This window comes from Chelonus insularis, unplaced genomic scaffold (assembly GCF_013357705.1).
Source record: "Chelonus insularis isolate UGA/USDA-ARS -01 unplaced genomic scaffold, ASM1335770v1 contig_94_pilon, whole genome shotgun sequence".
NCBI classification, from domain to species: domain Eukaryota; kingdom Metazoa; phylum Arthropoda; class Insecta; order Hymenoptera; family Braconidae; genus Chelonus; species Chelonus insularis.
The window spans coordinates 946,770-960,708 of record NW_023276783.1 but is presented as its reverse complement, the minus strand read 5'-3'; the positions used below and the strand labels follow the sequence as shown (position 1 = coordinate 960,708).

Here is a 13,939-nt window from a genome sequence, read left to right as displayed (position 1 = left end):
TTTGATAAATTGATTGAGCTGTAATTCACGCATTAAAAGTCACGTTGACTTCATTATTTTTGTTCAAATTCCACCTTTTCTTTTTTGAATAATTTTCTAATGAATTAATACACCTGCATCGTTTACGCCTCCTCTTTCCTGCATGATGACTTCATTTATTCAGGTTTTTCTGAATTTTGTTCAAAAATAACGTCAAGTTAATTTAGGCAAGTGATGCCTATACAAGTTTTGGCCTATCTTTGAATCAAATTTAAAGGTGCTGGACGCACTTCCTAAAAGAGAGACGCTTGTCGTTGTATAACTTAACTATATACCATTAATCTTGCTTTACTGATTTATCCTTCGTAGGCGCGCAACAGCACGCGCATGCCCTATGTGGTCTAACTTCTTTATAGCTTTCATTATGTTGCTAGAAGCAGCTGCTTGGATAGAAAGACATCACACCCCTGTGTGACGCAAAGACGGAACTTGTCTTCCTTTATCTATCCCTCTTCTCTCCTCTGATGTACCTCCATAGACTACTTGTGTCTCATCACATCTCAACATGTCTCGTTTCAATAGACATCTCTGTGCTCCCTTAATTTCTTTTCGTCTTTTCAATTTAGATTACTCGTTTGTTGTAGTTCTATTGCTCGTATAGTGGCGTTGCCTGGTGACAGATCAATGAAGTAAATGCCTAGCAAATTTGAATGAGACGAAGGACAAAGGAAATTGGGCGGAAGGTTTTATCATTTACACCAATCAATCGGGCACGTTCCACTGAATGGCAACGAGTAGTTCAATTAAATCTGCAATCGATTATCTCGTTTTTAGAGGGATAAAATGAGTATGGGAGTTAATTAACAAGAGAATATTTTACATTCTAGTTCAATGATGAATACATTAAATACCAATATTAAATTTTATCGTAAAGATTTGAATGTTTTTTTTTCCATTCAAATTTTATACATTTTTTTTTTCTTTTTATAATAAAGAAAAAAAAAACTGCTATTTTCAAGTAATAAATCTCATTTAGTTTTTTCATGGTTTATCTCTCTGTAGATAATAATAGCATGTAGTAATGACCTAAAACTGTTCGTCTGTTTTATTTTTATATAAGGATCACTGAGCAGAAGAAAAAAAAACATCAATCGGTTGTTGTTACAATAAAGTAACAGGTAAACTCGTAAAAAACCGGATATTTTTATTTGAAACTGATTTTCATAGGGATTTCTGTTACTAAAATTTAGAAGGAAATTTTTAAAAAATAAATCTAAATTAGAAATCTTTTCAGAAAAAGTAATTCAATAAATTTATATAGTTCTAAGGAATATTTATTAAAAAAAAAAATTTCTTTTTTTTTATTACCGAATCTCGAGAAGTATTAATTCTTTCACGTATAATTTTGAATAAAAGAATTTCATGAAAATTATTAGAAAATATATAATAGTGATTTAGTGTTTCATTTGAAAACATAAAAAAATATTAAGGTGCATAATAAAAGAGTAAAAAAAATAATATCTATCGAAAGTACGTTAGCAGGTATTCTAGGGTGGAGAATCATCTTGAATATATCTAGAAAATTTTTCTCTTTTTAAATATCTCTTTACATCAATCGAAATTCAACAATCGTCATCATACAATCTAGGAGCTACCGTTTTGAAAGTAGGAGAATAAATTTTTCCACGAGAATAAAATCTGAATAGATTAAAATGAAGTATCATTTCCACAGATGAATTGAGGGAATAATTGTAGAAAGAAAGAAAGAAAGTAAGAGGTCACGTAAGATGAAGATTGTACCGGTGCTGCTATATAACGGACATACCTAAAAGACATGTGACGTAGAGAAAAGAGCTGTGATGCCTTTTCTTCTTTTATTTTTTGATTTTTTCATATACCTACACATATATGTACTATCGTGAATGGATATCTGCTAAGATCGGTGGATGGGTCGGTGCATTGGACGTCGGTAGACCACAGACAGAGAAAAGCCGTAATGCTGAGATCGGGAACCGATAACAAGAAAGATACGGGTTCGATAAGCTCTTTTACTTAAAACATTATACAGGAATCTACTGTACCACAGCATCTACGCCCATTTTTTTAATTCCCTCACGGTGAGCACCCGGATAATACAACCACTCCTGGGTGGAATTATGGATCCTACATGTCATAGAGTTCATGAAGAAAAATATGGAAAGATCAGGGAATAAAAATAAAACCAAGTTCAACAGAAAAGTCATACTATCGCTCACGTATCTCAGCATTCCCATGATCCAGCATTATGGCAGTTTCATAGTCTGTGTTCGTTTGCATCTCTCAAGGGATCCCCCTGCACAGCTGTATGCACTTTCGGAAGCTTCGTACGTGTTTCAATTCCATCTCTGTATCTTTACAGAATAAGACTCTGCGACTGTCTTACCGCTATGTCTGCTTGGTGAGATAGCCAAAGCTTCAGCAGCGCACTATGTGCATACCATCGAGACATGTATCGATGTGTTCCTTCACTTGCTCAGTCTCATCCCAGCTGGAAGCAAACAAGCGAATTTACCTTTCCAACGATCTCCCGATGTCTTAAGATTAAATAAAAGCCTACAGTATTGACATTGTTTCACATATAAAACTTATCTCGAAATTTATCTGTCGATTTATTTTTTGGGATAAAGAAATCGGAATAAATTTCGATGTATCATTATATACATTTTATATTCGTGAATGAATAATATATTCAATAAATTTTTTTTCTACTCACTATCTCGTGACAGTTGAGACGTTTTTTTTGCAACGCATTTTCTTCATGATAACACTCATATTTCTCGACCTTCTCTTTTCTACACTAGATGATGAGGATGGGGGTGAGGGAGGTGGAGGTGAAGGAAGCGATGAAAAAAGAGCTATGCATGTCAAGGAAAGAAGATGAGTGCTTTAAGAGAAGAATCCTTATCGCTACCACATCACGCATCATCCTGTCCACATTGTGTCGTAGAATGTCGGTTCTTGGGTTAGCTGAACTATCTCATCCGCATCTGCGCACCCTAGATGAGTATGGAGGCGTGGTGTGTACACATTACATTGTGCGGTAAGCGGTTAGGTACCATCAGGATGAGAAACGAAAAAGAAGAAGAGAGAGAAAATTTTCAACGCATCTAGTAGTGTGCATATCGCTGGTGACACGTTGTACCTACCTATTTCCTCTGATGCTTATTCACTCAATCTTTTAGGATGTTCCAATCTGCCATCTATACTCTCTGGTATATTCTTGATGGGGGCACGTGGTTTGATGTTGAGGAAAAAGAATGATCCGCAAAGGGCCTGCTGCGGGCAAAAGGCGGGATCTTGCTTTCAGGACAAGGGACTTTGGGGACAATCAGGACCCACTCGAGCTCACTGAAAAGATTGTCAACCGTGTGCACATGCTTTTGCGTATTTAATAGCAGGTCTATCGAACTTCCTGTATACTACTGCTACTTCAATACGAATATATTTCCCTTCTTCTTTTATAATATACCTTTCTTTGTGTCGTTTTATTTTACTCATCAGATCTGCTTTTTTCTTCTGCTTCTCCTGGCGCTCCCTACTCCTTCGTGGACCCAAACCGGTATTCATAACTTTTTGCGGTTCGTCTGCTGGCGAGAGGCAATCTAGCTGCTGTCAAATGGTGTGACTGCCAAATCCGGTCGGTGTCACTTGCTCCCTGATGGTAGGATGCGAATTTGAGATGGGAAGAAGGGCTTTAAGTTTATATATATATAAGTATTTTCCTTCTCTTCTTCTTCTTCTTCTGATGTATTTATTCTTAAACCTCCTCTCACTCTCTTTTCAATCATTCTCCATCGCTTCCAGCTCCTCTGGGAAAAGGTTACCGCAGATCTCTTACAAACTTAGCATTAAAAAAATACCATTTTATGTATACGCCTATATTGAGTAAGAAAATTTTTTTAAATGATAAATGATGATGAATAATAATACCACCATGATATGCCGGAGAAAAAGTATGAAAACTTTTTATTTCCCTGGTTTATGTGTATATAATTCAATCTCAATATATCTTGATAACTTTTTAAACTTCTGTCATACTTATGTGTTTATGTCTCCTTGACATCGTAAGCGATGATTTTGTCTTTGTTTCAAGTTTCATAAGACGCGTTGAAACTATTTACGGGATTTTGCACTTTACTGAGGTCCTTTGAGACAGGTTGAAGTAAACTACGCGGGCCAACACAGCAGTAGAGAGGATTGTAGCCGCTTAACTCTGGCATTATCGGTAGAAATTCTTGCTGCCACCTGTACACTCGACTTGCTCACGAAACTCTCCACAGATTTTATCTTTTCTCACTGCAAAATCTCCACAACTTGACTTCACACTTATTGTCTGTAGACGCAGACGTACTAAGTAGTAGGAAACTGTATGCTCAAGATCGATGCATTGGAGATCCCTTGCATTTGGATTCTTCCTGAAGTCGTTTGAGTACTTGGTGCAAGCAGGAGACGACATTCATCCCAAGTCGAGTCGTTGGAGACAAGACTGTCCTTAGTCACTTCCATTGTTCTCCGTTGAGAGTAACAATCGGCGGTATGTGCTGAATCTGTCCATGTCACAGCTTCTCTTATTTCCCTCTGTGCAGTTGGGAGAATATAGAGCGTGAGTGCGGCACCTCTGTCATGCCACTCGAGCTAACGCATCTTCCCTTGCATCGATAGGATACATCAGCCGACACCATTCTCCCTTCCTTTTGCTTTCCTCATTTGGTTCTTCCTCTCAACTTGAATCTCCCGACCCTGCAAGGCTCTAAATTCGCACTGACTTGTTCGCCCTTCTGCTGTTCTTGTCTCACTATTTCATGATACATAAAGAATAGTTTTACTCCTTTTTTCATCTTATTTTCTCTGCCTTTCTCCTCTTCTCTTTATCCACCACGTTCTCGTTTCAACATTCTCATGATGCTGACACTGTGCTTTGCTCCGACCGTGTGCATTTCTTTTCTCTTTGAGATTGTGTTGTGTGTCTGTCCTCGACATTCGCACGTCTGCACACGAGACTTGTGGATCTTTCGCCAATTACAGACACGCAGAGCGAATTGTCTGGATTCTCTCCAGTGGAATATCAGCACAAAAGACGAAAGGAAAGAATATATTTGTTGAAATATGTTAAAACAAATTCATCCTTTTATTGTACACATTCCAAAATTGTTAATATTATCTGGATTTCTTTTCTACGTCAATTTCTTCTATACAACTTTCAAAATTTATACCACACGATGATTGACAGATGAAATTGTTACATTGTCGGTTTGATACAAAACCTTATTTGTATCACCTGTTACTTACCTGTACTATTTTATCAACAATATTCCGACCTTTTAAAATGAAATATTATTCAATTTTTTTTTAATTAAAATAAATTCATGGACAAAAAATATTTTTGTGGAATAATTTAATGTTAGCTTCCGGAGGAGCTTAAAAATTAAATATAATTTCATGCATGCATGCAAACGGTTATATTCAAGAACTTTTTACAGAATGAAATAGACATTATAAGAAGATTCAGAAGACATTTTTATGCAAAAAAGTGCTTGGACGAAGGTAAAAAAATGATGGCGAGTGAGGTAAAGTGCTTATCGCACAACTCGTTGCATTCGATACTTTGTACCAAACGCTAGTAATACCCTAAAGTCCCTAAGGGTGTACTTCCACATGTATACGATAGTCCTCAATAGACTTTAAACGTTTTCAAGAACAGACTACTACCACTTCTACTACTACTAACATAACTTCATCTCTTTTATCTTCCTCTCTTTCGGTTTGTTGGATTAAGCTCCATTTCTTCTCTAGGCACATCCCAATGTCTTCCTCCAAGATTTATCCACTTTCGTGCTCCAGATATCCTACTTGCGCTCTAAGAAAGTCAGTTTTTAATGTAAACTCTTGTTAAGTGGAATCAGTTGTTATTTGGACTGCTTAGCTGCGATTGTCATTCTACTTCTGATCTGTAATTGATTCTTTTGTCTTTCCATTCTCTTGGCTATCTCCTATTCTTCTTATTACCTCGCTTTAAAGTGCAGGAATTTCTTGATTCGTCATCTTCATTATCCAAGTTAGAAATATATTTTTTTTCTATTTGTCAGCTGAAATTCTTCAAATGGAATGAGATTAATTTTATTCAATGCAACTTCTCCTAGATTTTTCTTTATTATTCAATAAACAAGGTAAACAATATGAATTTTATCTAGTATTTGAGAGGCTCCTATCAATTTTATTTGTTTTATTAAAATAAAACAAAATAAACTATTTTTTAACCTTCTTTGAATTATTTAAACATCAAATACGATAATTTTTTTTTCATGAGTGGTTTTTTATAAGATCTTCAAAGACCCTTTTATTAAAAGTAAAGGGTTAACATGACCTTAGAGTTGATTCAAACAAGATCAATTAATGTTCTTTCATCATAAAATAAAAAACTCTAGTAATTAGAGGAAAAGCACGATCGATCGAGAGATGTGTATCTCCCTACAGATTAGAATAATTTGTATGTACAGATGAATATATATAGTAGATTTGAACGACCTAGTGAGAGGTAAAGAAACCCTTCGAATTGAATAGGATGGACGTTGGCTTTTATGCGTAATCAATGGACCGGCATACAGCCTGGAAAAAGAATAAAAAAGGCTCGAGCAAACATTTTTAAATGATTAGCTTGTATACAAAAACGATATATGTAGGATACACTACTCTCTAAACGAGATATTAATGTACTCGCGGCTCTTTACTGCAATGAATTGGACACAATTGTCAGACACCATGACATGATATCCCCTCAAAGGTGAATAAGAATCGGCTTTGGACTATTTACTCAGCTTGAATAAAATGCCACGTCACGTTGTGTCGTGGACACACCGTCGTTTTTGCCTTCGGGGGATAGACAAGCAGAAGCGAGACGGAGCTGCAATAGTGCAGGAGACAGAAAAAATATAAAAATGTAGCTTGACATGTTTGTTCAGGATCTTAACCTCAGACTATGGGGACAATTCACACGAGAGTGCTGTACAAAGTAATTTTGTGTTTATTTTGCGCTTAAAAGTGCGCTGTCCGTATAATCTGGGCTATGGAGAAGAGTATTTTAACAGAGAAAAAATACATATTGAATCGATGAGTTCATCTGACAGACAGTATTATAAAGAACATCTTTAAAACTTCATTTTTCAGACTCTAGGGGTTCGCAAGCCGTGAGATTTTCAGTTATTGTAGGACTTGTAGGTTGGCTGGACAAACAGAAGACGAAAATCATTGAGTATAGGAACAAGAGCTATATCTACAAGGCTCACGACATCTTTGTGTTGTCGCGATTCACCGTCACCGACCGGAAATCAGAGGAGGGAACGACGAATAAGAAAGAAGAAAAAGATCGCGATTGTGAGAACTCTGGCATTTACTATGTTTTTTTTTTTTTGTTTTTATATTCCGTATATTTTTTTTTTTGTCTTCATTCCACTTGTTGTGTTTTTTTTGGAGCCTTTATTATACCGCAGATCGAGATTGTACATCAGGGGTATTTCGAATGTCTCTCGTTCATATGGGGGAGGACGGAAGGAATTCGATCCGTGTTGAAATTATACGTCACCTGAGAAGAATTGCATTACACTGAGGCTTTTAAATAAATTCGTTTTACCATTTGTATATACAGGAGAATCAATTTGTCGTTGGTAAAATGACAGCTATTGGATATTGTTCTTTTCTCTTGCATTTTTTACATTAATTTTTTTATCTCCCTCTGTTTTTTTTATTTACTTTTAATGCATCGCCATTACAGTTAACATGCGAATTTATATTACCTATTTATCCATTGCAGTGTTTTATAAACTGTGAAATTTTATTTATATAGATCTAGAACTCATATAGACACAAAAGCGAAAATAACCAACTGATTTTATTACATCTGTTCGTATATTGTGTATATAATAAATACATGTGTGGCGATGCGCGATGTTATGGAATCAATAATAAAGTTGCGAGAACACTGCAAACAGAGTAACTTATAAAAGTAGTAGAGGCCAACATGTAAGGATCATAAAATGGCTTACTACTGTTTGCTCGTCTCATGTTTACTCTATCCTTGGAGAATTGCTTCTAAAGCAATCGAATAAGAGAAAAATTCTGGCGAACTGTCTTCATGAAAACTCAATTAATAGAATCAAAAGCAGTGGATCCAAACAGAAATGACAGTTTATTTCCAATAAACTTTTCTATTAAACTTATCGATATGTATTAATTCTATTATTATTTATGAAAATTTATGATTCATCGTTATTGAAAAGTAAAAAGTGTACTCCATTTGTTAGAATTATATTTATCGAGTATACTTTGCAAGAAACAAGATCAACTTGTTACCGAGAATTACTTCAATTTCTGTATTTCATTATTTGTTTTATTATAAAACAAAAGAACTGAAGTAGATGAAAGAGGAGAACAAAAGTTGGTAAAATATTTATTCATGACATTATCTAATGGCATGCACATCTTTGTTTCTTTCAATTCTTCATACACTCAGTCGTCAAGTGACTCCAAAACAGGCCCTGGTTCCGCTGAATTTGCTCCTAATTGAACGTCGAGAGAGATCCACTCAGGTAGGTCAGCTGGCGCTACTTTGAAAAATTAAACAAAAGGAAGAACTAATATTTTCAGAGCTGCCCCCGCGTGTACATGCACGAGATGAGCAGAAAGATTTTAACGACATTATTGAGACCAGCTAAGCAAACAAAATAAAACCTTATTCTCCAGGGTACCAACCAGTATCTTTATTTCTTAGGACGACGAATACGAAGCTCTTGGTTCACAAGAACTTTGGGGTTAGAGATCAAATCCCCTTTCGAATTTTCAACTTACTGTTGTTGAGGTATATATAGCTCTGAAATACTACCTGAATCCCTTTAGGAAATATAGTACTAATGTTAGTAGAATGTAGTTTAAACGAGTTTATTACAAACGTCTTTTTTTACAATGCTAGCTAATTCAATTGATTCTTAATTCAGTTTTCAAACAATAAATTTATATTTGCTCGTAAACTTTGTGGTGCAAATAGACTTTAATTAAATCACTATTCAAACAAATGTCATTTACATGTTAAAGAAAATTTCATTTCTTTTATTCTATTTTTTATAAATATACATATCTGATGTAAAGTTTTAAAACTGTTGTACAAATAAAGATAAATAAATAAAAAATACATAAATAATAAAATAGCTAACGTGTAAAGCACAATTCCACATGTTAGCCACATCTCTTGAGAAAGTCAGAATGAAGAGCAGTGGATGAGATCTCTTGACTCGTCAACAATTTTCTCTCATCTCCACTTTTATCTTTTTATCTTTGTGGTATATACATACACAAAGACATAAAGAAGAAGAAAAGCTATTTCATCTAAATAGTATAGTGCAGAAAAGTAAAGAAAGGTCAAGTGGGATTTCATTAAGGTACCGTTGTGAATTAACAATTCAAAAATAGGATTAGCGGCCTTGTTGAGGAATAAAAAATACTTGAGTTCTTGTATAAATGCACATGCCAATTGTATAATACATTTAAATAACTGGTAGATAACATAACATGTTTATGTATAAAATAATAAATAATATTTTCAAATATCCATGTTGAATTGGGTGATAAATAATTTTTATCTTCAATAACCCAATAATGGATAATATTCGATGTATTATAAAGCTTCATAAATAAATATAAATACCAGAATAAATACTAAATTGCTATATTAAGAGTCATGTATCATTGGAATTGAATTTGCAGTTGGAAATGGATTTGGTAAATATTGTATGGGGGATAAATGGGTCATAGTTAATAAGTCTAAAATAGATATGTATCAGATATAAGATAGCATATGCCAAAGGGGATTAAACTGTTGCAAGTTCATGTGTATTATATCTATCGAGTCGACTGGAGTCAGTGTGAATATTAAAGGGTTAGAAGCAGTATTATCTTGCTTGGTGAAATCGCTTCCAGCACGGTTGAGGGTGAAGACTAGGAGGTATATGCTAAACTCTAGCTACTGTAGGGGATCCAAGTTCATCAAATATCGTCTGGTAAAGGGTATAGAGTTTAGCTGTAAAACAGAAGTTTTGGGACATTAGTGTTCAGTCAGTTTGGGTACTTCACATATTTCGAATATAACTCTACATACATATAATATCCTTGATACGTACATTCACTTTCTAATGCTATCTATTGAGAATTACATCATGCTTTAGTTTCTCTGGTGCACTTTGACGGATTGTAAACTTTGTTGGTAGTTCGTACATGAGTAGCTCCTGTTTGTTGATGAGCAATAATTTACTCTTAGCTAATTTAATCCTGCCATAAATATTGCTCCAAAGTTTCTGGTCCGAACTACTGTTGAATCCCCGCAGCTTTACTGTTCTGGATTTTCTTGTCTTATTTTGACTGAATATGACCTAATAGGCCAAAGTCTTGGGGGTCCAGGATGAAAACCCACGAGTCCAACCGAGTTTCCTTTTTCTTCTCCACTAGCTACTGAACTGCGGCTGCAATGTCCTCGTCTAGCAAAGTAAATCCCGACGAAGCCATAAATCCTGGGGTTTCGTCGCACTCGGGTACTCGTGCGGTTCGCAAGTCGACCGGGATGGCACAAGACCAGGTCCTTCTTCCGGTAGAATTGCTTGTCTCTCGCTTATTTTTTTTTTTCTCTTCCTCTTCTTTGTCATGTTCTTATGAAGTACCAAAGTTCTATGAGTCTCTGAGGGTCAAGTCTGAACTTATCCTTCCAAATAAAAAGTGTCAGTATAGATCTCAAAATAAATCCTATATTATTTATTAAATATAGTGAGGACACCAAGGACAGAAGTAGTAAAAAACTACAGATTGAATGACTCTTGGAAGTAAATAAGAAAATAAAAAAAAAAATGTGTTTGGTCATCAAGGTACCGTGTCTGTGCTAAGAGTCATCATACCTGTAAGACCTCCCGGCCCTTTTTCAACGCGTTATCTATACTCACGCAGCATGGGTCCAGGATACTTTGCCTTCCTTGACCTACTAGCACGTATATAACTGACAGTAATATTTGCGACGGTTCATAAATTTTCTTTAACAACCAAAAAGAAGTCTAATCAGAAACTAACGGCACTGGGTCAGAAGGTATCGATAGATGAATATTTGTCCGTCACACTTTCTCTTATTGATCCCTTCATTTCTTGCTTATTCAGTACTGGCACGCGTAACGTTCATTTTAAGCCGTGAATAATACACGATAAAGGGACAATTATTGTTCAAGTCAAATTCTGACATGCTGACTTATTTTTAAAGTTCATGGTCAATTTTTGAGAGTTTATTCTTTGTCTTCTCTTATTCTTTACTCCGTTCCCGCTGAGTTAACTTCATAATCTTTTGCTTCACAGCAGATTTTTGTAGAATGTTAAAAGAAAAGATTTCAACTGACTCGAAAGTGTTTGACAAGTCGAGCAAAATGAATAAATTTACAGTAATCGTGTTTTACTAGTGTGAAAAAAATTTTAACCTAGATTATTTGCAGAAATAATATTATTTTAGAGATATTATTGCAGAAAAAAAAATTTTTGCCGCTATAGTAATTTTATTTTTATCAAATAATTACATCTCATAGGTAGTAGTAGTATTTTTTTCTTAAGAAAGAAAAATTGTATTTATACTTTTTATTATTACGTCTGATATATTATTCAAGGGAAATGATTCAGTGGTTTTAAATAACCCTAAAATTAATATTAAAACTTGTAATTACTCTAGATAATCTTTATAGATTAACTCAAAGAATTTTAAAATTAAAATTATACCATATTTTACGTGTCCTTAATATTTTGAAACATTTAAAATTGATTGTAGAGTAAATAATTCACTGTCAATCAAATAGCTGTCAACAAATAGAAAAAATAAACATTTTATAAAAATAATTAAAATTACGTAAAAAGAATCGACCAAAAATATAATTGAGTATACTAATAAAACCATCAAGAATTTCTGAACGAATTTTAATTTCATAATTTTTTCTTAGAAAGGATAATTTCATCATAAACCCTAGCCACACAAAAAACATAAAAAATTCACTATAACAAAGTAAATTTCTTTTTTTCCACCTTGGAACAAAGAATTTTTTCGACTTGAAATGAATTATACTCTTTTATTCAACGAAAGTTGAATAAATAAAAAAATTCCAACGGTGTAAATTTTATCATTTTAGTAAGATTTTTATAGCCAAGTTAAAAGAAGCTTTTGAAAATGTTATTCATTCAAAATAGGTCAAGGATTAGTCCCTAGTCATTAACGAAAACCGTTGAATATAGTTCTGTAGGTTTCTAAGACACTTTGGCAAAGCCCTAAGGAATTTTTCTCTCTCATTTTCTCTGAGTTCCATTCGTTCCAGATATTTCAAGGCTTTTTAAAGCCATAATCGAACGATCGGTTTTAGTTATACCGCCAACGACTTGGTAGAAATGTTAAGCAACTGAAACGGTTCTCCTGCAGTAAAGTTGCTCCATACGTTTTTCATGCAGATAGCATACCATTTGCATCTAAAATACAACTGATGTCTCTTACAGCTTACCAAAAAAAAAATCGTCTTTACTTTGCATTAAACAGTATGCTTGCTTTGCTTTGCTTCCAGTAGGTAGTGTTATTAATGGTCTGAAAGTGCCTTTATCATCTTCCACAACGTCCCGTTTAACTTCAGAGACATAACACCTCAACAACCAGAGACAAGCTTTCTCTTGTGACGCTTTGAAGCCACAGTGGATTGATGTGCTTGAATATAATATTGCAAGCTTGCCAACAACCGCGTTAATTATCATCATAACTATTTCACCAAGAGTGGTAAGACATTTTCAGTAACGCTCAAATATATACTCTACTTAAATACATGTTACCATCTATTACTCACTTTTAATTAATTCATTATCTTTTATGCGTCAAAACCATCATTTTCTATATAAACATCGTTTCATTTTGTCAATAATTTCATCAAATATTCTCTCGTTTGACTCACCAAAACTTCAATAAATAGTCAATTACGTGGATATATATGTCTATACATAACGCAAATAATTAGAGGGTTAAATCTTTTTGAAAAAAAATAATTTATGCTGTCTGAGTAGAATTTTTTATTTGAGAAACGCGATCGAAACAAAGTCAAAAAGACTCATTTGTTAAAGGATATACATAAAAGACGGGCATAAAATTGCTGTCATACTTTGGGTGTAAATATAAAAAAATAAGTCGATAGCACCTGATGTTTCGTGCACGCATGGCGCATTAGGGTATCCAAATGGCTGCGAGTGCCACAAATCAGTAGACATGTGATGGGAAGATGTGTAACGATGCACGCAAAATGAGAAAGAAAAAGAGTAAAACAGACATGTGGGAAGAAGTATAGGTATGTACTTGTTCTCACCCAGGTGCATATAAGTGTACTAGTGTGCATCCTTTTCGCATTCGCCGGCGCATTCCCGAGGCTTGCACTATATGCATGTATTGCCAGGTGTATACAGCCGTAACACATCGTTCGTACACGATAGGATCCTTTGTCCCACGGGAGTACTCTGAAGGATGACGAGCCGTGCGCACTAGAGGACGTCGAGTATCTGCATACTAGTGGTCTATATACTCTATAGGAGTACCTTGTATAATACCTACATGTATATACATATATCTCTATAATTTATTTGATGAATAGCAAAGACGTGAACTCTGAAAACACTCACCAGACCGTAGAATACACCAACTTGTGTAACCGACACTGATTTGAGTAAATATTTTTTATCTTTAAATTATATGAAAGAAAATGTTTTTCTTTTCAAGATATATATCTATAATGCTGGATATTATAAATCCCTCTGAGCAATTCACTAGAAATGTGTGAAATGCTTGTTTTGCTATTATAAAGAAGCGTTTTCATTCTGTCAAATGATGACGATG

The 13,939-nt window shown here is 34.6% G+C and overlaps 1 long non-coding RNA gene across 1 annotated transcript in view; it reads left to right on the top strand.

Moving 5' to 3' along the window:
* LOC118073019 (uncharacterized) overlaps positions 1 to 12,787 on the top strand; it is a 32,078-nt gene extending 19,291 nt beyond the window's left edge. The window contains exon 4 of the long non-coding RNA XR_004691057.1: positions 12,633 to 12,787. This is a non-coding gene — a long non-coding RNA (uncharacterized lncRNA). The remainder of the gene's footprint in view (positions 1 to 12,632) is intronic.
* Positions 12,788 to 13,939: the final 1,152 nt, after the last annotated feature.